A 27,736-nucleotide genomic window follows, 5' to 3' on the forward strand; every position below is an offset into this window, starting at 1 on the left:
GAAGTCTGATGCATGCTTTTTTCTCTTCCTGTTTTCAGATATGTTGCTGATTTCATTTAGTTTGCTGTATCAGCTATTTTGTGAAATTAGGCTCCTTTTACATAACTGAATGAAGTTATGAACCTAACTGTGGTTATCCTTCTACAAATGCACATCTAGAAAAATACAGGATTACATTGCCATTAACACCACAAATGTGTTTCAAAAGGCAATTGCATACATGAAAATATGCTGCACATATGAAAAGCAATATACCAGATCTTATATTGTTCATTATAGGTTTTTGATCTTTCTAAAAAGAATCTTTCCACATTTGCCATTTATTTCAATGCTGGCAAAAAGGTCTTTTCTCAGCTTATTTAGGACAGAGGGACAACACAGAGAAATTGTTTCTCTCTTCCTTTGGTGAGTTTGGTAAATGTGTGACCTATGGTGTTTAGTATGACCTCATGCCAAAATTTATCATGGCCTCTGGGCAGTTACACCTCTGAGCAGCATCTGGATTGAATGGAACATCTGAGGCAAGTGACAAGATTCCTGGTGATGCACAAGAGATTTGAAAATGAGGAATGGGAATAGAACACACCACCTCAGGTATATGCTCAGCAAATCAAGACATCAAACACCTCTTTTGTTCTCTGCGATATATCTGTAAAGGGATGATATGAATTTGTGTCCTTCAGTGCAGCAGTGGTCCTTCCCTTGTTGTCACTAAGTCACTAAGAGCACAAGATGTGCTCTGAGTATTAAACTTTGAAAAATACTGACCTTCTACAGCATTACCTGCCCTATTTGGGCTTTTTTTTTTACCTAATTATTTTTCTAGTGCAGTGAATTAAAGATAATTTCAGATTATGCACACTGTGTTAGAGTACAGAGGGAAAACTAAGTAGCCATTCCTTTGGCAGTACTCAATGAACAGGCAACAAAATAATATATAACTTTTCAAGAAGTCGTCTGCCTTTTCTTGAAATAGAATATTGGTGTAAGCAAGCATGTTCTCAGTTTTGGATCTGGAACATAAAAGGAAGATAGTCAAGTGGAAATCATGTCACTTTAGAGTATATAATCTCTGAGTATGATTCTTTAATAGGAAGAACTAAATCACAGAATTTCTTGTAATACATTTGAAAACACAATACTTCTCTATCTGTGTGTCACTGTGTTGGGAATGAAAGCACTGTATAAACAAAGAACTAGATCTGACAGTTTCATGAAAGACTCTCTTTTTTGGCCAACAGGAAACATATTAGCAGTTTTTAGAAAAAAATATAAACATGCTACTGGCTGAGTTCAGTCTGAACTGAATTTGAAGTCTGATATTTTGAATTATGGTGCTGAAATGCACAAAGGTGGAAATGCTTTCTTCCAGTAGTTTATACATCAACAGATGCAAAAACACACATTTTGTGATATCTGTACTGGTGAAGAGTAGATGGGACATCTCTTATTTACGTTAATGGAGAGTTGAAATTTGGCTGTGCTGTGAAGGCTGTTATTTTGGCTATAAACCACAGTTTTGTAATCTGGTAATTCTTCCAGTCTGTCTAACTTCCAGACAGAATCTGAACTAAGTATGTTCTGAACTACATGGAGTTACATACCTGTATTGCCTAAATCTTGATTCTGTCAGGAGCGTTTTATAAAACATTTTATATAGAATGAAGTCCTAGTGTTTTCAATTTTGGTTTTTAAGGCTTAATTGTTTCAAACTCTTGACAAAAAAAGGACGGCTTTCTATTTTTTAAATGCATTTGTTTTTTGATTAGTTGCTTACTTGAAGAATTGAACAATTGATAATCAAATTGTAATCTCAAGTAATATAGAGTGTAGATAGTCTCTCATTCTCATAGTAGCTTTTATTCCTAGCTGAACAATGGTTTCATTACATTTGATTTCATTTCTTTTCTTTTCAAAAAAGAATTTTTAAAAAAAGTCAGCATAGTATAATTCAATATTCAATACACATAACTAAGAATAACTTATTTGAATCAGGAAAAGACAGCAGCACAGATAAATAGTTCCCTATATAATTTTTACTCTGCCTTTTAAGATGCCCATGTCAGTGTTTTTATGCCTTGGGGAATAATTTTTATTTTAATAGAATGTCAGCTGCATTATTCTTTTTGTCTATCAGCCTAATTACAAAGTAATGACATGTGACACATCATTGGCACTGACATACCTTAGAAAAAGTCCTGAATTTTTCTGCTGGTACCCTGAGGCAAATATGAAAAATGTAAAACCCCTCCTTTCATTTCTTCTCTGATGGAGTCCATTCCAGTCAGCAATTAAAAGAGATAAGAGACTGAAATCCTTAGTATTTTAACATCACAAATTGCTCATGCAGAAATCTCATATTTTGGCAGCACTAACTTGCTGCTGCAAGCTAGGTCTTAGGGAAGAAACTTGAGATGTAGTAGTGTAGTAGAAGGACCATACTGTGAAGTTTTTCTAAGTTTGAGAGTCTAACCAGCCCCTTTTTTTTTTTCTTTTTTTTAGTTCTAAAACTCTGTACACAATAAAAAGAACAAGAATTTTCTGTGTAGGAACTTCTATTTTAGACCTACTGCTGGTCTTGCTAAACCTTTCTTTATCTTTCTGGTCTATGCTTTGCTTACTTTTTCAGTCAAACATATGCTGCAACTATTAGGAGTTCTGATTTGCAAGTTTAATGGTTATTGTATTGCTGCCTGAAATAATTTCATTTGAGAGCTGATAGCTTTATTTTGTAGCAATAAGATTATCCTTGTTTGAAAAGTAATATTCTTGTGACTGAGATTTTGGGTCTCTACCTTCTTCACTGCCTCAAGTATTAAAATAGCTTTTGCCAAGTCTGATTAAAATCACTGACAGTGGGGCTTTTATTATCTAATAAAGATAATGAGGTGTTTGCTCTGTTTCTGTGACAGCGGTGGATGGTCATATATGTCAGTACTCATGTATAACAAGGGCTGACTTTGTAATCTCAAACTCTTTAATTTATCATGATTCTCCACAGAAACCATACCTCCAAAGCATGATACTTTCCAATATTGTTGCAAAGGAGCAGTAGCTGCAGGGACAACATCTGAGGAAACAGTGACACCGTCTTCTAATAACCATTCTCCATCTCTGCTTCCACCAGAGATTACTTCCAGTGTAGATTGCAGATAGTGCTGTGGTCTCATGTGGCCTTTATCAACTGCTCCCTAAAAAGATTGTTGGAAGAAAATGGTATCATGGATGACTATGTTCCTTAGAGCCTGTGAGACTAAGGAAGGACATTTTAGGTGGATTTTTCCGAGTGCCATCACTCACTTTGAGAAGGGAAGAATCACTGTGGTACTACATGTTTCTGAATATGCCATGACATTCTACTTTGGAAAAGTCAGGGTGCTCTAAGGTACTACAAATAAATTGTGTGGGGATTTTTTGTGTGTGGTTTTCCTAGTGTGTTTATATTTTTTTAAAAAATAATTAAATTACATTATACCTCTAGATTAAGCTGTTTCTTCTTCTGAGAATAAGAGTGGCACTGGTGTGAGTCTGGTTGATGGTCTTGGTATTATTCCAACACTCATCATTATAGAATGGATGGGAAAGGGTCTACATTTGTGAACCTTGGGAATTCCTGCTGTAGAAAGAAAAGAATTCATGTTCCTAAGTTATGAGGGAGTTGTAGTCCTGGAGTAGCTGGTTGATAGTGAAGTAAGCTTTTGCACAGGGAAATTTAGGGAGCAGGAACTTAATAGAGATTGACAGAATAGTTGCTAGATGCTGTGGAGTAGCTTTTGTTTTCCTATATTCTCTCATCCTCATGTTTTACATCTATCCTCTGTGCAGATTCACTTTGCTCTTTCCTCTCCTGGCATGATTATAGTTAGTACAGGGTGTAGCATGTATCTAAATTATGTCATCATTTGTGATAAAAGCAGTATAAAGGATTTGATTGTCTTCACAACTGCATAGAATAACTGAAAATTCCAAGGAAACTTGATTAAAAAAATGTATCTGAGTCTGCAGGTGGCTAGATTGGCGAGAGGGGCACTTGCCCTGTTTTGGTGATTCCTGCTGGTATTTTCCATCCTTTCTGTTCTCCTCTTCCTTCCACTAGGTGTAGAAATACATCAAGTGATACTGCAGTGAGAGGTTTACTGCTGCTTACTGTTCTGAGCTTGATGTGCTCACATCACTGGCATTACTGTCAAATGCAAAAACCCCACAGCATTCTGTGCCACCATGTTAATTCCTTTCTCCATCCCACATGTGCTGTCTGAAAAATGTATCTTCCTGTTTTGATTGTGCATTGTCATTTTCAGTTTCTCTGCTTCTTTCCTTTGAAGCAGTCTACATTTGTAGCTATGGAAACAATGATGCTATTGAGAGTGACGTGCAATATCGAGGCAGAAATTGTTTGTTTTGTAGTTTTGTTTTCTTTCAGTTCAAGCTTAAAACATTCTTTGTGGACTGCAGGAATTTTTATAGTAATCTCTATCATATCATAATATTTGACAGGTCTCCACCAAAGCTGATATGAACTATACTGGTAAATACAATAAAATACTTCCATGTACATGCAACTTTTAAAAATACGCTATTTTCCCAATTCAGGAATCTCAAACCAATTGAAGCATAGTTGCAAATTTTAGTATAGGAATCACTAGACCCACTTCTTCAAATCAGTTCATAAAAGCTGCTAAAAGAGAAGAAATTTGGCTTAATTTCCACAGTAAAATGGTCAGCTGAGGATTTTGACTTTTTGGTCTTGAATGCCACTAGCTATAAGAAAAAAAAATACCCAGGTCCAGCCTAGAAAGAACAAAGTAAACAGCTGAATATATTTATTTTATAGACATACTTTAAAACTTTTCTTACAGGGTTGTGGAAAGACAAACAGTGCAGGTATATAGTAATATAGAGGGTGAACAATAGCGGGTTTTCAACTATGACTCTAAAAAATAAAGCTTTTGTGAAAGAGATACATAGAATTAGTGTCTCTGTTGCAGATGGGTAAACTGAGATGCAATAGTGACATGTCAGAGCAGAGGAAAAGCTAGAAATCCTTTTATTTTTGGTAAAAAAGGGAGCAAATTATTTTCTACAGAAGGGCTATGACTGAAAAGTACTACTACCTGGAATGTCATCCATTATTCATTATTCCTGGGGGTTTTTCCTTTCTGTTGGTGGTGTTTTTTTTTTTTTTTTTTTTTTTTTTTTTTCTTATGGAACGGATTGCAGTAGTAGGGCAAGAAAAGTCTGGATTTTGATGGTGTTAATATGAGCCTTACCAAAATGCATAAGGGAAGAAAACTTTGAGGGTGGGCTTAGTACTAGTAGAGATGGACCACTTCAGAGAAATGTCTTCAGCTGAAACTTTGAGATGATGATGAGTTGGAGAAAAAATACACATGCAATTTCCCATGGTGAAGGGATCAGCTGAGAATTTTGATTTTTAGTGAGAGATTGCCACCAGCTACAGCTAAAAGCTGAAGATAAAAAAGGTTAAGCTAGTTTTTAAAATATGTGTTGGTTATAAGAGTAACTGGAATAGATACAGTGGGAAAGAGGCTGGCTGGGAAGCCATGGGGGACATTGCAGCTGAACTGTCTGAGAAGCAGAGTTGGGAACTGCAGTTTCATTTGACACAAGAGAACAGCCTGAGTTAGTGCAGGAGAGCTGCCGGGCCAAAAAATAGAGCTGTAGGAACAGGTATAGGAGTATCTCATAAATTCATTGCAGCTGTCAGGGGAAGCTTTTACTAGATAACTTATGGAATTCTTAACTGACAGGAATGGGACCATGGCATTTGGACTGTTTAGCCTCCAAAAACTTGAGTCTGGTTTTGTGCTTGTGTGTGTATTTATCTGTGTTTGAAAGCTTCCTTTTTCAGATGCTGCTATGGATCTTTCTCAGTTTGTAATGCTCAGCATGTCTTTCAGAAGACAGTTTTATGGGCTTAGTTTCAGAGAGGCTGTCTTGTCTATGAAGGTGGTCAGGGCATCAAAAACCAGTGACATCACTCTTGCTTTCTCTTACTGTTATTGCCTTCTTACTGTTATTCCCTTAAATATACTTCTGGCTAAAAGTTTATTGCTGATGATTAGAAACTGGAAAGATTACACTGTCATGTATATTTTATCCATATTTTTCCAATGAAGAGGCCTATTTTTCAAGATTTTTATAGTTCTACTATTTTTACTCAGTTGAGGACATCTCAATAGCTGTTAAATGAAACTGAAATCTATTAGATTCATGGTGTCATTCAAACAAGAAATCCTTTTAGGGAAAGCTCTAAGAATTTATCATGTAGTATTCATATCAAACGTGCTGGTTTGAATCTGAAAAACCTCAATCAAGAGCCAAATAAGCACCAAGAACCATCTGGATGGAAATTTATCCATTGCAGTGAAATGATCATTCTCCTGGCATTCATGTACTGTTTTTACTGAAACTGAGTAAAATGGGAATTTTGAAGCTATATTAGCTCTTCTGTGTCACTTCTGCTGGAGTTGTGTGTTTGCTTTCTTTCTCTGACCTGTGCTGAATCCTGTTGACTAATGGAGAGTGAAGTTCTAGGGGATTGTGCCACAGAGAAAGAGGTAGCAAACACAGAGCATCTTTTCACAATGCAGCTTGGATGTACAAGGATTATCTAGCTGAAAGTGAAAACTGCTCCCTGTATCATCAAAGGAATTTATTTTTTTCTCTTCCGTTTATTCTTAATGATGATGGTTGTATAATGTGAATGTACATGTGTGTATATCCATATCCTCCCAGCCATGCAGAGTCCTGCTTCCCTAAGAACTATTGATTATTGATTCATAATTGGATAGAGATGACCAAATGGTTGTATTAAAAATGTATAGTATTTGTATTTAAATATGTGATAGTTTTTTTACACTGTCTCATGTATGTGACATAACACTATTGTACAATGTCTTCCATGTTATGAAAATGAATTGCACTGAAATATTTCAATTAGCTGTTTAAAAGCACCATTAATTCTGATGGAAAACTACAGTTTTTCTGATTTCCTTTTGTATCAGGATGAATAAGCAGTTTACTGAATGCCTTTTGAAAGACATATTAATGCTTCTCAACACCTACACTTCTCTGAACTAGAAACTGCAAGAAGTATTAATCTTCTGTGAGCTAGATTCTGCCCTTTGATGTAGATTCATGGCATCTCTTGATATCAGTAGAAGCTGTACAGTTATATCTGATGTAGAATCAATATCAAAAAGAAGAATGACGAAGCTTAATAATAACCCTCAAAATTACAAAAACTTTAGTCAAGTATTTACAGTAAGAATTCTCTTTATGTTGTATACTTCTGTCTGTACGGAGGAGAAAATACAGAACATTTTGTGGCCATACTGCAAACCCCCAATATTAGCATATTTAGTGCTGCAGGCATAAGTTCAAAATTGTGAAATGGATAGCTTCTTAGTAGCAAATGCAAAACTTAATGTATGAATAATGAATGCTATTGTATAGGGCTATACTAAAGTTTCTGTATGTCATGAGTAGTTTATTTTAGCTGTGTCATCTGTGAAATAGGTGGTCTGTGGTATAATTAAACAAGTCTTAGTGAAATTCTGTAAAGATCTCTTTACTCTCTGTAGAGTACCTTAAGTTCATCTAGGTGCTACATTAGATGGTAAAGTGTTACAGTTACAGGTATGCAGTTTTAGAAAACCAGAATACTGTAAACAAGAGTTCTGTACAGCTGCTCACATCATTACTAGTTTTCAAATGTCTCAGTTTCTTTAAGAGTTACTAAGCAACAAAAATTCTCATTCAAGTCACTAGAAGCTAAAGGTTTTTAGCGCCCTTTCATAAATCGTGTCTGTGACTTGGTGGAGTCATCACACTACCTGCCTGAAATATTTAGATTCTGGCTCCTGTGATCTGGAGGGCGTATCAGTGTCCATCACAGTACAGGAGCCATACTAATGCCCAGTAAATTTAATGCATTGGTTTGATTTCCAAAAGTGAGAAGAAATACCTTTGGCATGTTTAAAAGATGAATAACTGATTCAGTGTTTTATCTGTGCCCAATTCTTAAAAATCTGTACCACAAGAATAGTTCCTCTGCTATAGGAAAATCTTCTCCAGAGTTTTAGCAATGTGTTGCTCTACTGACAGTTGTGCCCTGAAGCACTTAAGTTTGTTTGGAATGGAAAAAAATAGTTCTGATCTTGCTTTCTCTTTACCATCAACTCCACTTCTATAGCATTTTTTTTGGATGTTGACGTTCATGTTCAGCAGTTTACTGAACACACTGTCCTGTTCTTATATTGAGGTAGTGTTTGTATCTGGTTTTGAGGTACGTTCAGAAGAAAAGCCTGTGGAAATATTCCATTCATATAGCTGAATTTGAATTTATCTGTGATGTATCTGTGGCTGTCATGCCATCACCCTTTTAGCAGACACCGTGGTGCACAGCTGGTGACGCAAGCCATAGCCAGTGCTTGCTGTCTCTGGGATTCTTTTGCTTTACATTTGTTTTACTCCAGAAATTGAGGGCTAACTTTGATTCCAAGATACTGGACTTGGCAATCATTTCTAGTTCTGTATTCCAAAGTTTAGGAACTCTCAGCTATAAATTACAGAAAATAAGACATGCTGTTGTGCAGGGCAAAGCTTAGGGCTGTCACTTGCCATCTTTATATAATACGTATATAAATTTAATTTAAATATATTGAAGATTTATACCTCTTCCTTCCCCTTCAAAAAGTAATTCTAGCTTTTTGTTCTGTGAAATAGTTTATTTCAATAGATCATTATATGGGGTTTATTCTTGGTCACTTTTGGCAGTATTAAAGAATACGGAGTATGGTCAAGGACAGAATACTTAGTGTGAGGCACGGAGAGAAAAATTTTAACATTGCATCATTCTGTCACTTGCAATACACTGTATTCATGTGAGCTGTATCACCAATTGCTCCGGCTGGTGAATATGGCAAGACAATCAGGGATGACCGGGACCACCAAAATTCTGCTGGTGCTTAAAGAAACAGTGCTGGAGCTTCACTAGGTGGTGCTCTTCCTCCTGGGTAGGGAACACACACCCCACAAAAATGCTGAGAGGGATCCCCTTGAGGAAACTATCAATGCTGGTCTCATAAAGAGGTCTTCCATGCTAGATGTTGATCTTGGTGCCACTGCCCCGGTCAAATTGTTGATCAAGTCTTTTCACAGTGGTTTTATTTAATTGATCATTGTTCTGCAGTTTCCAGGGTGAGAAGTCTCCACTGTCACTATGTGTTTGAAAGTCAGTCTAAACACTGCTGTTAATTGTCTGCACTTGTGTTACACAGGGGAGGCTGCTGGGCTTAGCATTCTGTTGGCAAACTGAAAGGATAAATTTTGTGCATAAGATTTTCAATCTAAATATAAAATAAGAGGTGTTGAAGTGATCTGGGGAGACCAGTCAGGAAATGCTGGAACTAGGTAATTTTTATTTTTGCCCTCAATGCATGGAATGGTCTTTTTATCACCTTCTAAACAGTATTTGAGGATCACCAAAATAGAACTGAAATTTGCTACAAATTCAGTAATTCACATGATTTGGTCTATATGTCGGTGATTTTATTTTTTATCTTGACAAGTCTTAGCAAGAAGGAATATGTTCTGTATGTTCTCACTTTTCTCCCATATCCCACCTTTTTAATCTTTGCATTTAATCCATATAGACATGGTCAATGTATTTTAGTTGAGTAGGCCATGGCTGATATGAATATATTAGCGTCAGTTTAAGTTATAGCTATATTGTTGGTTGCATTGATATATTTTTGTCCTATTCTTTTTCCAAGCTATCTTGATTAGTATTTACAAGATGGACTGTTTCTGTGCCTATGTATTAGCCACTTAGATTTCAGAATGTTACTAGAAATGCATTGTTACTTATCCTGGGGACATCTTTGAATGTCTCAAACCTGGAGTAGATGCAGTTGAGGGTAAAGGTGCCTCCTCTTTTTTTTTTTTTTTTTTTTTAAAGCTAGGTTCTTTCCTATTTACCTTGTAGAAGCAGAGGTGCAATTTTGCCTTATGTGGCACTAAGTGCAAAGTAACTGCTGTTCTCACTAAAGTTATTAAGGTTAATTCCTTAAAAAGTACTACCACAAGCTTTCTCTGTTGGTAAAGTGGTACTACAGAAGTTGTTACATACTGAGGCTCTGGTTGTGTTGTACTGGAGGTGTGAATTCCAGCTTTTCTTGTTTTCTTCTGAAGTAGGCTGCATTGTAGAATGAATTAGATGAAACATTAAAAAAATTTAATGTTTTCCATTTTCCCTTCAAAGAAAATAAATTCAGTTATGAATTTTGAATGACTTGGTCCTTCTCCAGGCTAAATAAGTTCTTACAATTGATATATCAATTGTAACATGGTCTACTAATGCAGTGAATGATATCTGACAAGTGAGAATAAAGGACATAATAGTCCATAATATTCTGACTTCTTCTTTTTCCTGGTGATGAACGGTGTCTTGAGGACATAATCTGCATTAGAACACAGTGGCAAAACAGTGACAGAGAGTGTATTATACTAAAATTCAACAGTAGCCATACTCTCTGCCAAGGCTAGGATGATTGGTGATCAGTGCTGTGTTACATCACTGTCCTAATGTCAGATCTCAGCTGATTGCCTTCCTATAGGGCTGAAAGTGATCATGCAGGAGACTGAAAATGTGCAAAGAGTTGTCTGGGTTGTGCTACTGAGTGGTTTTGAATAAACTACTCCATATCTAGTGAGCTGAAAGACACATAGGCACTTTGGGCTTAACTCTGCTTAACTATACAGATAAGAAAAAGGTGGGTGTTATTTTAAATAATATGTGAAACAGCATTTATCTTGAAAGTATATGACCCTTTTCCACTTCTCTAAGAAGGAAGATTGGAACAACAGAATATCTTGATTTGTGCAATGCTTTAAAAACCGTGAACTCCTAATGGCTGCAGAATTCTTGTAATGCTACCAGAATGCCATTTGCTTAAGAGCAAGGAAGCAAGGAGTTAGTTTAAAAATCGGGTAATGGAAACACAGAATGAATAATTGTTCTTCTGTCATGTTTGAAAAAATGCTGGTTATTCTCTGCCTCTCTTTCCCATTTTCAACTTGGAGATAATTTAGGTGGATTATGAAGGCATTCTGATGATAAGATTGTGGTTTTAAACATTGTGTAGTATAGTGATGGCGATAACCATTATACCCTTATTTTTCTGACACACCTTTTTCCAGTTGTTTTTTACAATATCACTGTGATTCATTACAGATCCAAACTCTGGCTTTGGTGAGGCGATTTTGTTTCCATTTTGGGTTAGGTTTCATCAGCCTGGAAAGCTTTGTCTGTCTCCCAGTGGAGTGTAAGTGGAGACACAGTGGCTAAATCTCCACATGGTGTGCTGATAATATACTTTCTAGAGTCATTGCTTCTGTTCCTTTACCTACTTCTAATTCTTCAGTGAGTGATGACAGAGGAAAGGAGATGTACATGACCTACGGTACAGGCCCATCTGTGAAGACCAGATGGCATATTTAACAAATTTTCCAATGATTTGGTTATTTTCCTTTCCATTTCCTGTAAATTGTCTAGGGGAAACTCATGTGCTGAAAGAAGCAAGAATGATGGAAGTGCTGACCTTTATTGACAGAATGGCATTTTATGCTTTATAACCACTGCATCCTAATCTCACTCTGTAGTGCCTCCAAGTGCTGTGTTCAAGTCCTTGTGTTTCTATGGAAGTCAGGCACATGGGTGTTGAGTTTTTTTTGTTTGTTTTTGTTGTTTTTGTTTTTTTAATTCATGCTGCTAAAACCCCAGAGAATATCTGTTACTGATGTGTGGAGCCATGTTGGTGAGAACTTGCTTTTCAGGAATTTAAAGCTAGTCAGAACACTGAATAAGTGTCATGGTGAGTGACTCAAGGAACACTAATCCATGCTCTATTTACCCCAAAGTTTAGTTTTTGTAACATGTATTTTAATTGCATCTTTCAGCAGTATATCCTAACATTAATGACGCTGAAACAGGCTTTCAGTTTACATTCATAGGAAAAGAGTGAATCTAATATGGATAGTGATGATTTGAATGAACCTATGCAGCTTCATAAACAGTATTCCCATGAAATATGATTATACCTTCAAATCAAGTGGCTTGTTTGCTTCTTTTCCTTGGCAGTTGCAGTTGGTTTGTGTATTTTTGGTGGTGTATTTTTGTTTGCTTGTTTGTTTTTTCCCTAAGGTTGATATTATTGACTTCTGTGCCATTGACAGCAGGATGCAATTCCCCAAACTGTGTGTGTGCAAGTGTACCCATATAGGGTATTCTGGTATTCTAGTTTTGCCTAAGTTGTGCTCTGGAATGATTAGCTTTGCGAATGATATAAAATATTTTTCTCACTTTGGATTAGTGTCCAGTTTCTTTTTCACTTTTCATAAACTTTGATAAAATAATATTAAGAAAACCTTACTATGTCACTTCTATAATCCATGATGGTAAACCAATGTATTTGTCAAAAATATCTTTACCTCTCAGAAGCTGTGGGGTTTTTTTTGATTATAAGTGGCAGCCTATAGTCATAACACTAAATTCAATATCCCTTTAAATTGTTTTTTAGAATGTTTCTACATGCTAATGAGGTTGAGTCGTGGTCCTAGACACTGCATGATTTGAGTCTGATGCTATGTTTGGTTTAGTGCAGTTTCTGGCTATGTCCGAGAGATGTACATGGCAAATTACAGTTTGAGGCTAACCAAGATTTTCCTTCGGTGGTCATAAAAACTTTTATGAGCCATTGGACTTCTGTTTTTGCAACTTTAGTTCTATTTTCAATGCTTCAATTCAGTATGGAAATAAATATATTAAATCCTTTAATTTGCATGATTTTATTGCACTGAAATTTACACCATGTTCCCTGAGCAAGGGACCAAATTAAACATCACGGACTGTTGATGTGGACTAAAAAAAATGCAGTTTATATACAGAGCCAAGACTTATTTCTTAGTCTAATTAAAATATTAGCATCCTAATCAGAGTTTTTATTTGTCCCATTATAATATTTTTGTGGATAGACTCTCAAATCTCTATCCCTAATTATACTATTATTCTTAATTTCAAAAAAGTTTTAGACCTAAAACTCAAACATAAGCTGTTTAGTATCCATTTCTTTCTCTGGTATTAGGCTCTTTAGGGCCCTAGGGTAAATAAGTTGTCTTCTAGAAGGATAGTGAAGGATCTGCATCCTGATAGAAACAGTAGAAGTTTGATGTTAAATATTTCTTCCTCATACCTCTTGGATCTGCTTGTATTTCTTGTTTTGTGTTTGCTAACATGATCATATTGCTTGCTCTTTATTTGTTGCTTCCCAAGTTCTATTTTATATCTGAGTTTTACTGTATAGGTTTTGTTTTACCCAGCTACTAAGTCTACATTCCTTCACTAGGAATTTGACAATGTATGATTTTTGTTTTTAGTCCTGGAGCCCAGGTGTCAGCCTATACCAGTACCAGCAAAAATGTCTGCTATCATCTGCTGCTTGAACTTTTGGGGATTTCTGTAAAAAGACCCCTACATTTCTTTAACAACATTCAAGCTTCTTTAACATAAGTAATAATTTATTAGGACATGCTTGTCATGCCCTTGTATTAGGGTGACTGAATTGTTCACTGTACAAAAACAATGATCCAAAAGAAAATCTGTGTATTTACTGATACATGTAGATATAATGTTTTGGTAATTGCTCACTGTTAATTTTGTTGGTGTATTACCAAAAGTCCCCTATAACAGTTTTCACAAAAGAAGACAAGTTAGTCTGATTGCAAATACAATGGCCTTTAAAGCATCTAAATTTTTGCCTTTTCTGAAGTAATGAGTGAGCCACAGGATTTGTCTTCTAAATCCTATGTGGTCTACAATCTGTGGACCAGAACACATCCTTTCACATTATCAGTAAAACTGAGAGAAATATAACAGGTCAAATCCATAGCTGTTGCCCAAAAATAGTCACTTGCGCAGACTTAGACTCTCGGTGAGTGTAATCTAAGAGGCCCTATTGAAAACCGTGACATTTAGCAAACAAGTGATTATTACCCGTTTCCACTCAAGTCATATAACTGATGCCTGACTTTGCAGCAGTTTGAACTTTGCAATCATCTTAAATGAATGCAGGATAAAGACCTTATTAAATAAAAAGCAGAAGCAGAATGATTTTGGACATAATTTGAACATCCTCTCAGATTAATGACATTCACAGTATTAATCAGAGACCCTGAAAATCAGAGTTGTTGATGCTCAGAATAATGGAAGCATCTCAGCTGACAATGTTTATGCTCTTGAATTTGATATACATGAAAGGCAGTTTATTTGCATATAACTTTTCTTGTTTCCAAGTGCACTCTGTCATCATTGACTATTTTTAAGAAAGGCTAAGAATGCAATTGCCATTGTAAGGGTACAAAAATATGTATTTTTTTATATTAATCAAGCAATATTGCTGTGAAAGCTACAACTCAGTAAATCAACTAACAATTGCAAGTGATATTTATAGAAGCTCTGTTGGAACCCTATGTCTTTATAACCACTGCAGCCAATGACTTCTGTTTGTTCCTTTTTAAGCAAGAAAATCTCTCTGAGCTTATTTTAATAATAGTCTGCAAGGGCCTTTTTCAGTTTTGGCTGTTCATATTTTTTCCTATCTTGAAGTGCTCACCAGACGTTGTAGTTCAGATGAACAGAGTCTTTGATTGTCAGTGCTTCCCTAATATGGCAAGAGAAAAATGCCTTTTATCTCACAGCCTGACAAATTGATTTTTTCCTGCAGGGTACTGTTGGATCTTACAGCTTAAAAGTGCTCCAGTAATGTCCCAGATATATTTCCATTTACTGTTCCTTAAATGGGACTTGCAGTTTCTGAATTTTGCCTTTTTTGGAGACTCTTTGAAAGAAATGAGACTTTTTTAATACACAAAAAGGTGAGGAGAATGTTCCATACATTATTTCATTACTAACTTCAACCATACTTCCTCAAAGAAGGTGTATTTATTTTCTTTCACTTTTGAAATACTTTGAATTCCAGTTTTAAAATGAAGTTCTGAGGTTGCACGAAGTTTTGAAATTGTTTCTATTATGTTAGTTCATTTTTCAAATGTTTTTATTTTAGAGGAATGATTAGATAATTGAAAACTAAGCTATACACTTGTGATTTTGCTTTGAAATACATATTCTTATCAGTTCAGGTGTCCTAAAAATGATATGATTTTTGCAAGCACTAATTGGATGAACTGATTATAAACAGCATGAAAAAAAAATCTGGGTAATATTACCATCTCATTTTATTACATGGAATTAATGTCCTTGGAGAAAGACATGTTTAGGGAAATAAATTGTCAAAAGAGCACTGGCTTTTATTATTCTGATTTGATTGACCAAAAATATGACATTGTTATTCCTTTTTTTCAGTTGCTGTACATATCTTGATTGTTATTCAGTTTGAGAGGCTCTTAAGTTTCAAGTTTGTATTCTGTCTCATGTGTCTCTGTATGACCACTTGCACTCAGCATTTCAATCCTTGATCATCAAAAGCTTTGAAATACTGCAATACTACCTGTAGATTCTTGTTGGATCAAGTATTCCTGTAACTCTGTTGGTGACTGATCACTTAATGGACAGGCTCGTGTATGCTTTTGAAAAAGATCTACTATTTTAGTATCCCAGTTGCAGAATAAAAACCAAAAAATAGTAATGGCAGCATAAACAACAAGATCCTGATTGAGTGGTCAAATTTTAAAACTGCCAGAAAATGGCACTATACTTTTAGGGAGTATTCTGAACCACAGTTAGTAGAAAATAATACAACATTTTTCTGACTGCATACCCATGACTATCTGAAATTTGATAAATATGAATAACATTGCATATGTCACAGTAAGTTAGGTGACCTTTAAATGTCCCTTCCAACCCAAACTATTCTTGTATTCCATAAAGCCATCTGAAAGTGGATTTCTTTGTAGGGGATTAGAGTGGTGTTTTTTCAGTGTGGTTTTTTTGGGGTTTTTTTTTGGTTGGTTATTTTTATGGTTTATTTGGGTTTTTTGCTGGTTTTTTTTTGCTGTTTTTTTTTAGTATCAAAACTGGTTCTCTAAGTCTTAGCAGGAGACAGACTGTTGCTGAGTGTTAATGTTGCCAAAATGGTAAGGCAGATCCATTCATTAGTAGGACTACATGGCCATGTATTTTTAGAACCTTCCTTTAGTTCAATTAAGGTAAACTGTGATTTGTCTTTGACACAACAACTAACACATACAATTTACCATGCTGCTGAGCTTACTTTCAGCATGATCTGGTTTTTATACCTCCTCTCGCACTGAGGAATGTTTGGCTTAGAAGCAAAACACTTGGCAAGGTTTTCTAGTTGAAGAATGCAGGCCTTTATGCTGGTGGGCACAACAGATAGAAGTATGAATTTGGAGGTTCCTTAGTTTCCTTCTGAAACAATTTCTATATTCAAGGAGATACAGATTTTTTTTTTTTTGTTGTTGTTGTTTTGGTTGTTTGTTTCCCTGCAGAGGGTCCAACCGCCTAACTAAAATAAAATCTCTTCCTGTCTTTTCTAAATGTTAGTTGTCTATGTTTTATAAAGTAGATGATACACATTTTAACAGAACTACTATTTTAAAATTGACTTTTTGAAAGAATTTTAATTAAATTGTGCTTTGTTTATTGGCTACAAATCCAATTTTGTTGATAATGAGTTTCATTAATGTTGCTTTGCATATGGAACCATTTTTTGTTTCATGACTTTCTTGCAGGTGTACTAACTGACATTAAATTAGTGGTTGATATCATTGTAATTTATCAGTGTTCTCATCTTAGGCTGCACTGTATTTATATTTAACTACCTGATTTACTGCTGATAAGTATCTATTGGCTCACCTACTTACCTGCACATTACTGTATTGATCTCTCCTCTTATCTTGCATTTTGTACTCTTGTACTTGAGTCAATTTATTCCAAGGACACACAGTACTTTTCAAGTCATTTAAACACACAGCAGGAAGATTATCCAGGTGATAGTTTTATCATTGATTTTTATAAAAAGGACTGATGTTCTTTATTCTGAGCTGGCACCTAAGCCCCGCACAGCTGCTCACTCTTTCTTCTCCCTTATGGGACTGGGGAGAGAATCAAAAACTGAAAAAACTTGTGGGTTGATATAAAGACAGTTTAACGGGGAGAGCAAAAGCTGTGTGCACAAGCAAAGCAAACCAAATAATTTATTCACCACTTCCCATGGTTCAGCCATTCTCAGGAAAGCAGGGCTCCATTTATGTGCAATGGTGACTTGGGAAGCCTAATGCCATCACTCTGAATATCCCCTGCTCCTTTTCCGCAGCTTTCCATGCTGAGCATGATGCTGTATGGTCTAGACTGTCCCTTGGGTCAGCTGTCCTGGCTCTGTCTCCTTCCAATTTCTTGTGCACTCCCAGCACAATTTTTGGTGGGCTGGGGTGAGAAGCAGTAAAGGCCTTGATGCTGTGCTTGTGCTGCTTGGCAGTAAATAAAACTTCCCTGTGTTATCAACATTGTTATCGTCACAAATCTAAAACATAGCTCCATACTAGCTGCTTTGAATTGTAGTTTAGTGTATAGCAGTTCCCATGTGCTTCCAGGGTTCCACAGCTATGAGGTGTGGGTTTTATTGCTGGAGGAATGATGGCATTGTTTAGCAAGCTTGGAAAACAGTTATTCAGGAAACCTGCCTACATCACACCAGGAGGCAAGAAGAGCATAAAATGCTTTTTAATTGGATGATTTAATGAGCAGGCCCAGAAATAACTCATAGCTGAAATTTTTATGATGCTACTGAAAAAGTTTTGTGTAGTGGTAAGCAGCTAAATTTCTGTCATCTCATCACCTTCCTGTGAAATGTAAAGCCCATAACACCACTGGTGCCTTGGTGCATCTTAACATCCAAAACATAATGCTCTTGTTGTTGGTTCTGTTATCCTTTTTCCTGGTGCTTAATTTTCCTGTTTTTTTAAATCTTGCTCTGTCTTACCATGTTCTGAGTAGGTAAACTCTGAATTTCTTAGTCTGTGAGTGGGGTCCTTCTAAATAGACTGTCATGCAAAAATAACATACTGTAAAACTGTTGGAGGTAGTTTTCATCAGGACTGTATTCTCTCCTGGTGTGCATTTGCAGAATTGGGAAACAGATCACCTTTTTAAAAAGTCAAAGTGGCTGCAGTCACAAAAAGGCTAATTTTAGTTACTGTTGAAGATTTTGTGTGTCTATGTGTGTCTCCACATAACTGTAAATTAGTACAAATTTAATGACTGTTTCTTTCCCTGCTTAACATTTTCTCAAACAGGCTGTGTTTAACAGCTTCCTTTTTCCTGTTATTCATGAGAGTGGATGAAGTAACTGGTTAAGCATCTGTACCATGCAAATTTGGTGTTTGAATAAATATGTAACAGTCTTGTCTGCTTGGGGAAGTGAGACGCTGCAGCCAAAGTTTGTTTTCAGCCAACAGGGTTACATCTGCATAAACCTGCATAGACCAGTGGAAGATTAAGAACAGCTTCTTTTACCAACTCTTTTCTCACCAGTTCCTGGTTAACACAAGAAAAATCTTCCAGGGCTCCACAGCAATTGTTTTTTCACTGTCATAGCAAAAGATTTATTGTATGGAACCTTCTCTTTTCTAAAATATTAAGCTGTTTTCAAGTGTATCGAAGTAACAGACCTCCCACACTCTCTCTCTAAATATACGTTATATCCAAAACATGCTAAGATGATAGGAAAAGCTGTGACCAGTTATTTTCTTATAAAATGAAACTATTCTGTAGATAACTCTCCTAATCCATGTTCTCTTAAAGAAGGCAAGCATTAATTTATTGTCTATTTGATTAGTTAATATTCTCTTGCAGAATATCTCATGATTATCTTTGTCTTGTGGAGTCCATTTGTGTCTGCTCCAGCTGACAGAACTGTTGCTGGTACCCACCCTGTTGAATACACTTTAAAGAGTGCTGCTGCACTCTATAATGCAGATTATTCATTGTTGTTTATCCTTTGGTACATTTTCTACTTTGCACTAAAATGGTGGAAAATTTTGGTTGGCTTACTCCCCGGACGTTTTATATTGGTGAAATGATATTTGGGCAAAATAATGCCAACTCTTTCATAGGCTGAGAAATTTTCTGCTGTATTCCCTGTTTTGTACAAAGAAGTATGAGGTTTCTATGCTGTCACAGTGCTTCTGATGAGTCAGCTTCCAGCATTGCTGTTAGGAGCCGTTTGTGGAATTCAGGCCTAAGGTGTGCACATCTCTTTTTAATCTGTTCTAATTAGGGAAGCTGTGGGGATGTGATGCTAAAACTGTTCACTTGCAGCACCACCTGTGTTTCCCCCTTATTTAGTAAAGGTTCTCTACCTCACAAAACACCCCAAAGTAGACATTTTTAAGTTCAAGCTTTTTGCGATTGGAGTTCTCCTATCACCATGGCACCTTTGCTTTAGAGGTCCACTCACTGTTCTAAATTGATAATGAATGCTCTTATTAGTTGCTAAGATAAAAACATGTTTTCTGAATTTATATAGATATGCCACAGAGCACTGAATTTTTAAAAAAATTCAAATGAGATTCTATAAAAAGCTCTGAAATTTAATCTCTTGGCCAAGTCATATGTGGTACACTAAATACTTATTAAGGATAAGCTGTTTCTGCTTTTAGAACAAACATTAAATGACAGATGCCCATAATTCTAATACCAGATGCCCCCGATGGAAAGGATTTGTGACCTAAATACTCCTGAATAATTTCTTCCTTAAATGCTTATTCACAGTGGCACATGACTTAACTGATCTAGGTAACTGGAGAAGCCCTTATCTCTGCTCATGTTAGGAAACATACATTGGCAAGGTGCCCTTGATACCATTCTGTTTGCATAGAATGGAGAAGATAAAAGTACAGAAGGTATGGAGTTACTCAGTTTAGTGAAATCAGTTAAAACACTCTGACTCCAACATGGAAGCCTGTGAACCAATGTTTTAATTGGAACCTGAGAGTGCTAGAGAGAAGTATATCTCTCACCATCTCCTGAAGAGGAACTTTTAGGTATTTTTGAGTTACTTCCTATTCTACATTGAAAGGGCTCATAACAGTGCCGATGTATGTTAAAAGATAAGATTGTTCGGAGAAGAGAAATGTTTGTGAAGACAGGGTGGATGCAAGAGGCCTGATTTTTTTTTCCCTTTAGAAGCCATTTAGAAGTGTTAGGCTTGCTGCAGAATAAATTAGAGGAAGTTCTTTTGTACTTTGTTATATACAAGGTCAGATTAGATTGCCATTATGGTCTCTTGGAGCTTTATATTAAAACAGAGCCACAGTTTAACCCTGGCCATCAACTAAATAGCAGACAGCTGCTTGCTCACTCCTCTGCCTTCCGGGTGGGGAGGAGAATCTGAATAACAAAAAGTAAAATTTGTGGGTTGAGATAAGAACAGTTTAGTCATTGAACCAAACAAAAATATACTAATGATAATAATAAAAACAACAACAATAATAATAGTAATGATAGTAATGAAGAGGAGAGAGAAAGGGAGGAATAAAATCCAAGACAGACAAGTGATGCACAATGCAATTTCTCACCACCCACCAACCAATGCTCAGCCCCCCGAACAGAGATCAGTTCCTCTTGACCAACTCCCCGGGTTTCTATACTGAGCATGGTGTTTCATGGTATGGAATATCCCTTTGGCCAGGTCAGGTCAGCCGTCCTCAGAATGCTTCCTCTCAGCTTCTTGTGCACTTGCTCCCTGGCAGAACAGGGGAAACTGGAAAATCCTTCCCTTAGGGTCAGACCTGCTTCGCTACACTGAAAGCATCAGTGTCTTACCAGCAGTATTCTTATGCTAAATGCAAACCACAGCACTGCACCAGCTACTAGGAAGAAAGTGAAATCTATTGCAGACAAAAACAAGACAAACAGTCAAAGGAAATTACACTTTCTTATGAAATTCTAAGATCTAGGTTACCTAAGCTAGAGAAGGTTACTTTTGTTTCAGAAGGACTTGGCAGCTTTGCCAGTATAATATCCAAATTTTTATTCTTTATTTATTTATTAAACAGAATTTATTATTTTCTGGAAGTCCTTTCTTTTCCTTGTCTGGGGCTGTATGTGGCTGCAAATGTCACTTTGAGACAAGGTCCAAGAGATCTCAATCTGTGGTGGATTCTAGCACTGTTTTAAATCTCAGTGATAATCAGCTTTAGCTGGTGGCTGTGTGCTTGTCACTGGCTATTGTGCCCCAAACTTTGGGTGAAGGGGTACTTATCTACTTTCCACTGTGGGTTGCCCTTGAAATTTTTTTAAATTAACAAAATATGCTGTAAACTAACTCTGACTTGAAAAAAAATTAATATCCACCCATTCATCTGGATCCTAACTGTCAGGGAAAGTTTTGTGTGCATCTATTGTCTCCTTTAAGGTGAATGAAAAAAGACTTGTTTTCCCATATACAAATATTTCTCCTGGGTTGGTGGTTGGTTGAATATTTTGTCACAGATATCGTCCAGTCTAATGTTTCAACATTGAGAACTATTTTAAATATTTATCCTCAAAATCTCCCTTCCCCACTTTTTTTTTTTAAATTCTCCCAGGAATAATATGTTTGCATTTTGTCCAAAAAAAAAAAAGAAAAAAAGTAAACCAAATTAGTTGAACATAGACTAAGCAATGGCCTTGCTATATGGTTAATCTCTCTCTGTGTTTATTTTGTATTTTGAAGTTAAAATTGGTCCTTGAATCTAAATGTGTCTAATGGTCTCTTTTTGTTTTATCTTCCTGAACAATTGCTTTCCGATTTAATGTTTCTCTTACCTTCTTTCAAGTGTTTTCATCTTTTCTGTGGTTTTTTTTTCTTTTCCCATCAATTCTATTTGTCCCATTCATACTGCCAGGCCATTCAGGAATGATGTGTGGTAATGCTTTCTTGGAAATGTTCTGATTTTGCCCATGAATTAACCTAGAAATACTAAACTGTGATGCTTTGCTTAAAATTTGTTTACAGTACCTTTAAACAGATCAAAAGGAAATTTGATCTGTAATTATTAAGCGCTGTCTCCTGATTCTAGTTATTTACTACATGTTAATATGAAAAATTGGTGTTCACAGAAGAGAGAAACTACTGATATTCAATGTTGAATCAGAGTTGTAATGGAAGTTCTAACCAAAAGAAGATTTTTAAAAAAAGAATATGAACTGTAGAAGGAAATAATAATGAATAAGTAACCTTTTCATTAGAGCTGATGTTATCACTGAACATCTTCTGTACTCTTAAATTATGTGATATTTGAATTTATGTGTCATTTCTAGAGAATAAGAATGCAATGTAGATGAAGCTGCAGTTGGTGGAACATGAGCAGAAACTTCTACATTTATTTATTGACAGCTAAATTAAATTACTTTCTGAAGACATCTCATTACAGGGAAGGTAACAAATATGACTGAAGCAAATTAATTTGAAACATCTGTTAATTTGTGGGAAGTATTTTCCTTCTTTTTGCCTTCCTCTTCTTGCATATTCCAAACCAAACAATTCTAGAATGCCAAAGACACCATAGCTGCTGCGGTGGAAAAGAAGAAAATACTGGGAAATCTCAGCATGAAATAACAATAAAACATGGTGTTCTGGTCTAGTAACAAGATAAATTAACTCCCTTCTCTTTGTAGCTTGTAATGGTACAGACAGGGAAAAAATACTTTAGAGCTGTAGAAAGCAATAAAAATGGACAGTCTGTATTGCAGTCTGTAGACAATCAAATAGTTCTGTTGCTAAAACCTTGGTCAAGCAAATAATTTTGTTACTAAAACTGTAAATTAAGTTATTTCTGTGACTCAGAAGGCAATGATGCCTCATGGTGTGAAGCAAAAATTCTCCTTCATCTTTGATACTAGTATGTAACCGTAAATTTTGACCGCATTTCTTGGAGAATATTCTTTTGAACAGAAATACAACTAATTGGTTGGAAAATATGCTTGTTTTTTTGTTGGGTTTTTTTTTCCTTTTAGGTGATGGTAGGAGTTTATAGTAAATTTTGTAACTATACAGGAGAAGTTACAATGGAGAAATTAACTTATACCCAGCACATGCTTTAGTAAGGTCAGTGAGCAATGGCAATGGTTCTTGTAGAAACAGTGAATCTTCAGAGAATTTAATCAAGATGGAAAACAAGGGTTGGAGGTATCCAGTTCCTCTCTCAGATACTCAACGGAACAAGAAATTTCCAGTATGTTTAATTTGAGTTTTAGTGAAGTAGCACCTATCCTCAAAAGCACTGCAATGTAGTTTTCAGCATAAATGCCCTTTAGAAAAAGGTCCCTGTGAGAGTTTTATCATGCAGGCACAGATCCCTGTCTGATTATGATAAACTGGTCTTCATGATATTGCATGTCAACACCTATTTCTGCAAGGCAGAGAGTACTTATTGCACACTATGACATTTGAATTGCCTATCAGCTGCCCATGGCACATTCTAATGTACAGCTCTCTGTTATGAACTGATCTTTTTACAAGTTCAGGATACAAATTTTTTACAAAGATCAATGAGCAAACAGAAAGAGGTGTATGATGCATGCATCCTTTCAGAACATCCTTCTGTGTACAACAGAGCTGATACAGAATAGTCTACAGTATGTGAAACAATAGAATTTTGCTGTGAAAGATGGGTTTGGCTTGCACAGTATTTTTAAGAATGAGTTTATACAGTTAATTAATTGTTAAGATGGAAAGGTGAGACACGTGGCTAACTCTTTCATTGCATTTTTAGCTAACCCAGGAGAGTATTGTCAAGACTATCCTGGATAATAGGATATTTTTCAATAGTGTAGGTTTACATTAGTGCTACAGCAGGTGAGCACACACTGATATGGCTGGTTTTGTAGTCATGTGTACACACACAAATATTACTTTAAAATATATATAAAAGGCTGAGTGGTGTAATAATGGATTTGAGAGCACTTATTATTATTGCAAACATGCCTCGAGAGAAATGCAGAATATCTTTTACAGAAAACATGATGGTGAGTAGGTAAATAAGTTCCTATTGACTTGTGTGGATGTAGCTGCCATAATCATGTCTAGGAAATAAGTCCTGTTACTCATTTATCTATGTGAAGTATAGGGGATGGAATAAACGCAATGGAGGCATGCATATGGAAATTCAGTTCCTATGAGTATAGCAAATAGGGAAGAATTAAGAATTATAGTATGCTGTAACTGACCTTGCTTGTGAGAGTTTGTTAAATTTACTCCATGTTCACCATTGAAGTATTTGTACTTATAATAACACATTTCTCATTCTTCCTATAATTCTCGTTTCCAGTGAGTATTCCATGAATGAGGCTATATTTTATATGTGATTAGAAAAAAAAGAAAAGCTTTATGCTGGAAGCTAGCTGTAGAATCTGGAGAGATTGCAGCCAGCCTCTTCTGATGGGATTTCATTCCAACCTATATGGCCTCCTTGAGCTCAGTGGGGCTTGCAGCTAGTGAAAAAGTGCTTACTTCATGCAAAAGTTTTTGTCTTCAAAAAACACCAAGAAAATTTCCTCTCTTCTCTAATGGTAATTGGAATACTTATTTTGGTCTCCACTTCAAGTATTAATGTTTTGTCTTTGAAGATTGTAAAGGTAGAAATCTTTGTGTGTCTGTTCTGCATAGTGTGGTGAGTCAAATGGATTTGTGCTTCAGAGATATTATTTTTTATATGAGTATGCTGTAGTTTGCTCATTTTGTTTTCTGCCATGTTCTTGATAAGACACTAATATTCACATTTTATTTAGAGACGTATTTTGCTTTCTTGCTGTTTGTTTGGTAATAAGCTAGGAGTGTTGTAAATGAATTAAATAATCCTTACCTTTCCCCTTTGGAAGCTAGTTTCTCTGTAATTGTGTAAACTTCTTAAAAGGAGTGTATGATTGAATGAGACTCTTAGCAAGTAGCAACTTCCCAAGCTCAGTGATCAAGGAGACAGTGAAAAATGCTCTGCAAGACCTTCCACAGACAAGTCTCATTGAGAATGTGAATGGCTGCAGTGACTATGAGATGATAGAGTTCAGGATTCTGAGATGAGAGAGCAGGGCAAAAAACAAGATCACAGTGATGTCACTTTAGGCGAGCAGACTTTGACTCTCTGACTTCAGAGATCTGCACAGGATAAGGCACTGAAGCAAAGAGGGATGCAAGAAAGCTGATTAATATGCAAATATCACCTTGTTCAAGCTCAAGAGCAGTCCATGTTAAAGAGTAGAAAGTCAGGAAAAAATTGCCAGGAGGTTTACATGGAGTTCCCGTCAAAACTGACTCACAAAAACGAAGCATATAGAAGGTGGAAGCCTGGGAAGAGCACAGAGACACTGTTTGAACATGCAGACATGGATGGAGTTAGGAAAGCCAAATCCCAAAGGCAGTGAGACAGACTTCTGTATGTATAAAAGTGACAAAAAGACCAGCAGTGAAAATGTGGACCTGCTGCTGAACAGGGCAAGATATGAAAGGCTGAAATACTCAATTCCTTCTTTGCCTCAATCTTGTAGTAAAGACTGTCCTTCAGGAAACCCAGGCCCCAGAGACTAGGGGGAAGATCTGGAACAAGGAAAAGGTGCCCTTGGCGAAAGATGATCAAGTTTTAGCAAACTGGACATACACGAGTCTGTGGATCCTGAGGTGGGAAGCACCTACAAGTGCTTAGGGAGCTGGTTGGTGTTGTTGAGTTGTAATTGAGTGTGAGGCCACTCAATTATCTTTGAATGATTGTGGTGACTGGGAAAGGCACTTGAAAACTGCAAGAAAGCAAGTGTCACTGCTATCTTCAAATGAAATAATGGGGACTCAGGGGACTACAGGCAAGTCAACCTTGAACTCTGGAAAAGTGAAAGAACAACTAATACTGGAAAGCCTTTCCAGATACTTGGAAGGCTAGAAGGTCATCAAGAGTAGTCAACATGGATTCAGCAAGGGGAAGTCTTGCTTGACCAACTTGATAAACTTCTATACTGAGTTGACTAGGTTCTTAGACTAGGGTTGAGCAGTGGTATTGTCCACCTTGACTTCAGTAATGCTTTTGATGATGTCTCCCATAAGATCCTCATAAAGAAGCTGTTGTAGGATGAGCGCACAGTGAGGCTGACTGACTCATTGATTGGCCAGAACCAGAGGGTGTTGATCAGTAGTACAAAACCTTCTTGGAGGCCAGTAACTGGTGGTGTGCCAGGGAGATTTTTAAAGAGTCCTAAGTTTAACATCTTCATTAATTATCTGAATGATGAGGCAGAGTACTTCCTCAGCAAATTTGTTGATAACACAAAACTGGGAGGAGTGTCTGATACACCAGAAGATTGTGCTGCCATCTAAGGGGACCTCAGCAGGCTGTAAAAATGGGCTGACAAGGACCGCATGTAGCTGTAGCTGTAAAGTTGTTCCTGAGTGTTGGTTGATTTTATAACAAAAAATGCAATGAAAGTGCTAAGCACTATGCAAAGGTAGGCATTGATTTATACCATTTCCTATACATTACTAAACATCAGAAACATACAAACTCATTTGTCAGTCAAAAGCCCTAGACCTTATATATCTCCTTCCAATTCCCATCCTCCTGCCAAGTCTGCTTTCTTTCATGTGAGGCTGAATATGATGTGGTACTTACTTTAAATTATTTCCTAAATAACTCGGTTGCTATGGCAGCAACTGCTGCTGCTGCTGGAATTTACATGCAGAGCACTCCAGTCAGGAGATTTACAGAAAAGTAATTTAAAATGGTCAAGTTTGTCAGCATTTTTGTAGCCCATCCACAAAGCAGTTCATTATGCATCTCTTTGCTAGAAACCAGCTGATCTGTTATGACAGGCACACTTAGCAATATAATAAAAGAGAAAGAAAGGCCCAAGCTATCTAGTGTAGGGTCTTAAGTAATTTCTTTAGTTCTTGCAGAATGTAATTTGCTATTGTGTAGGAACAAGACCTCAGTATGATCAAATGATTAAGTGCAATGGAATTTTATGATTTTGCTTACAAAATAAGGCTGAACTCTTTGAAAAAAAAGATTTTTGATTTATTTTTTTCAAATAAAGTCTATGTCACTATACTACTTTTTGAAACATTCTGACATTGCTTTTGAAAGTGTTGTAGGACTTCTAACCTTGTACCCTGACACCTTCTTTTAGAGGTGAAGCCCAAGCATTGCCATATTCACTTGATTTTCAGGAATGGTTTTATATATAGACTGAAGAGAATATGAGTAGCTGAAGGGGCTGGGCTTGTATTCCTCCTTAAACTTTGTGGTGAGATTGTAGCTTTTTCCTGAGTAGTAGTAATGGATCTTGTAATTTTGACAATGTATTGAGAATTAAATGTAATTTTGTAATTTGTGTAATTTTGACAATTGAGAATTAAAAATAAGAAAATAGGAATTATTTTTGTGTGATTTTAAAAATTGAGAATTAAAAATAGGAAAATGTTTGCTGTTTCACAAGCCTTGGAATAAAAATCAACTTTAAAAGTCAACTGATTTTTTTTTGAAGTTTAGTTACAGGAATTACATTGGGATGATTCGAAATTAAATTTGGCTTAAAATGGAAACTCAAAGTACATATGACAAATATCTCCTGGTTTATGTATATTTGGGAAAATAAAAATCACCTAATTCAAACAGCTTTGGGAAATTGCATGGCATATACTGTTTCCTA

The 27,736-nt window shown here is 36.2% G+C and overlaps 1 protein-coding gene across 15 annotated transcripts in view; it reads left to right on the forward strand.

Moving 5' to 3' along the window:
- Positions 1–27,736, forward strand: part of RGS7 (regulator of G protein signaling 7) — a 259,983-nt gene that overhangs the window by 30,242 nt on the left and 202,005 nt on the right. The window lies entirely within an intron of this gene.

This window comes from Anomalospiza imberbis, chromosome 3, assembly GCF_031753505.1.
Source record: "Anomalospiza imberbis isolate Cuckoo-Finch-1a 21T00152 chromosome 3, ASM3175350v1, whole genome shotgun sequence".
Taxonomy (NCBI): domain Eukaryota; kingdom Metazoa; phylum Chordata; class Aves; order Passeriformes; family Viduidae; genus Anomalospiza; species Anomalospiza imberbis.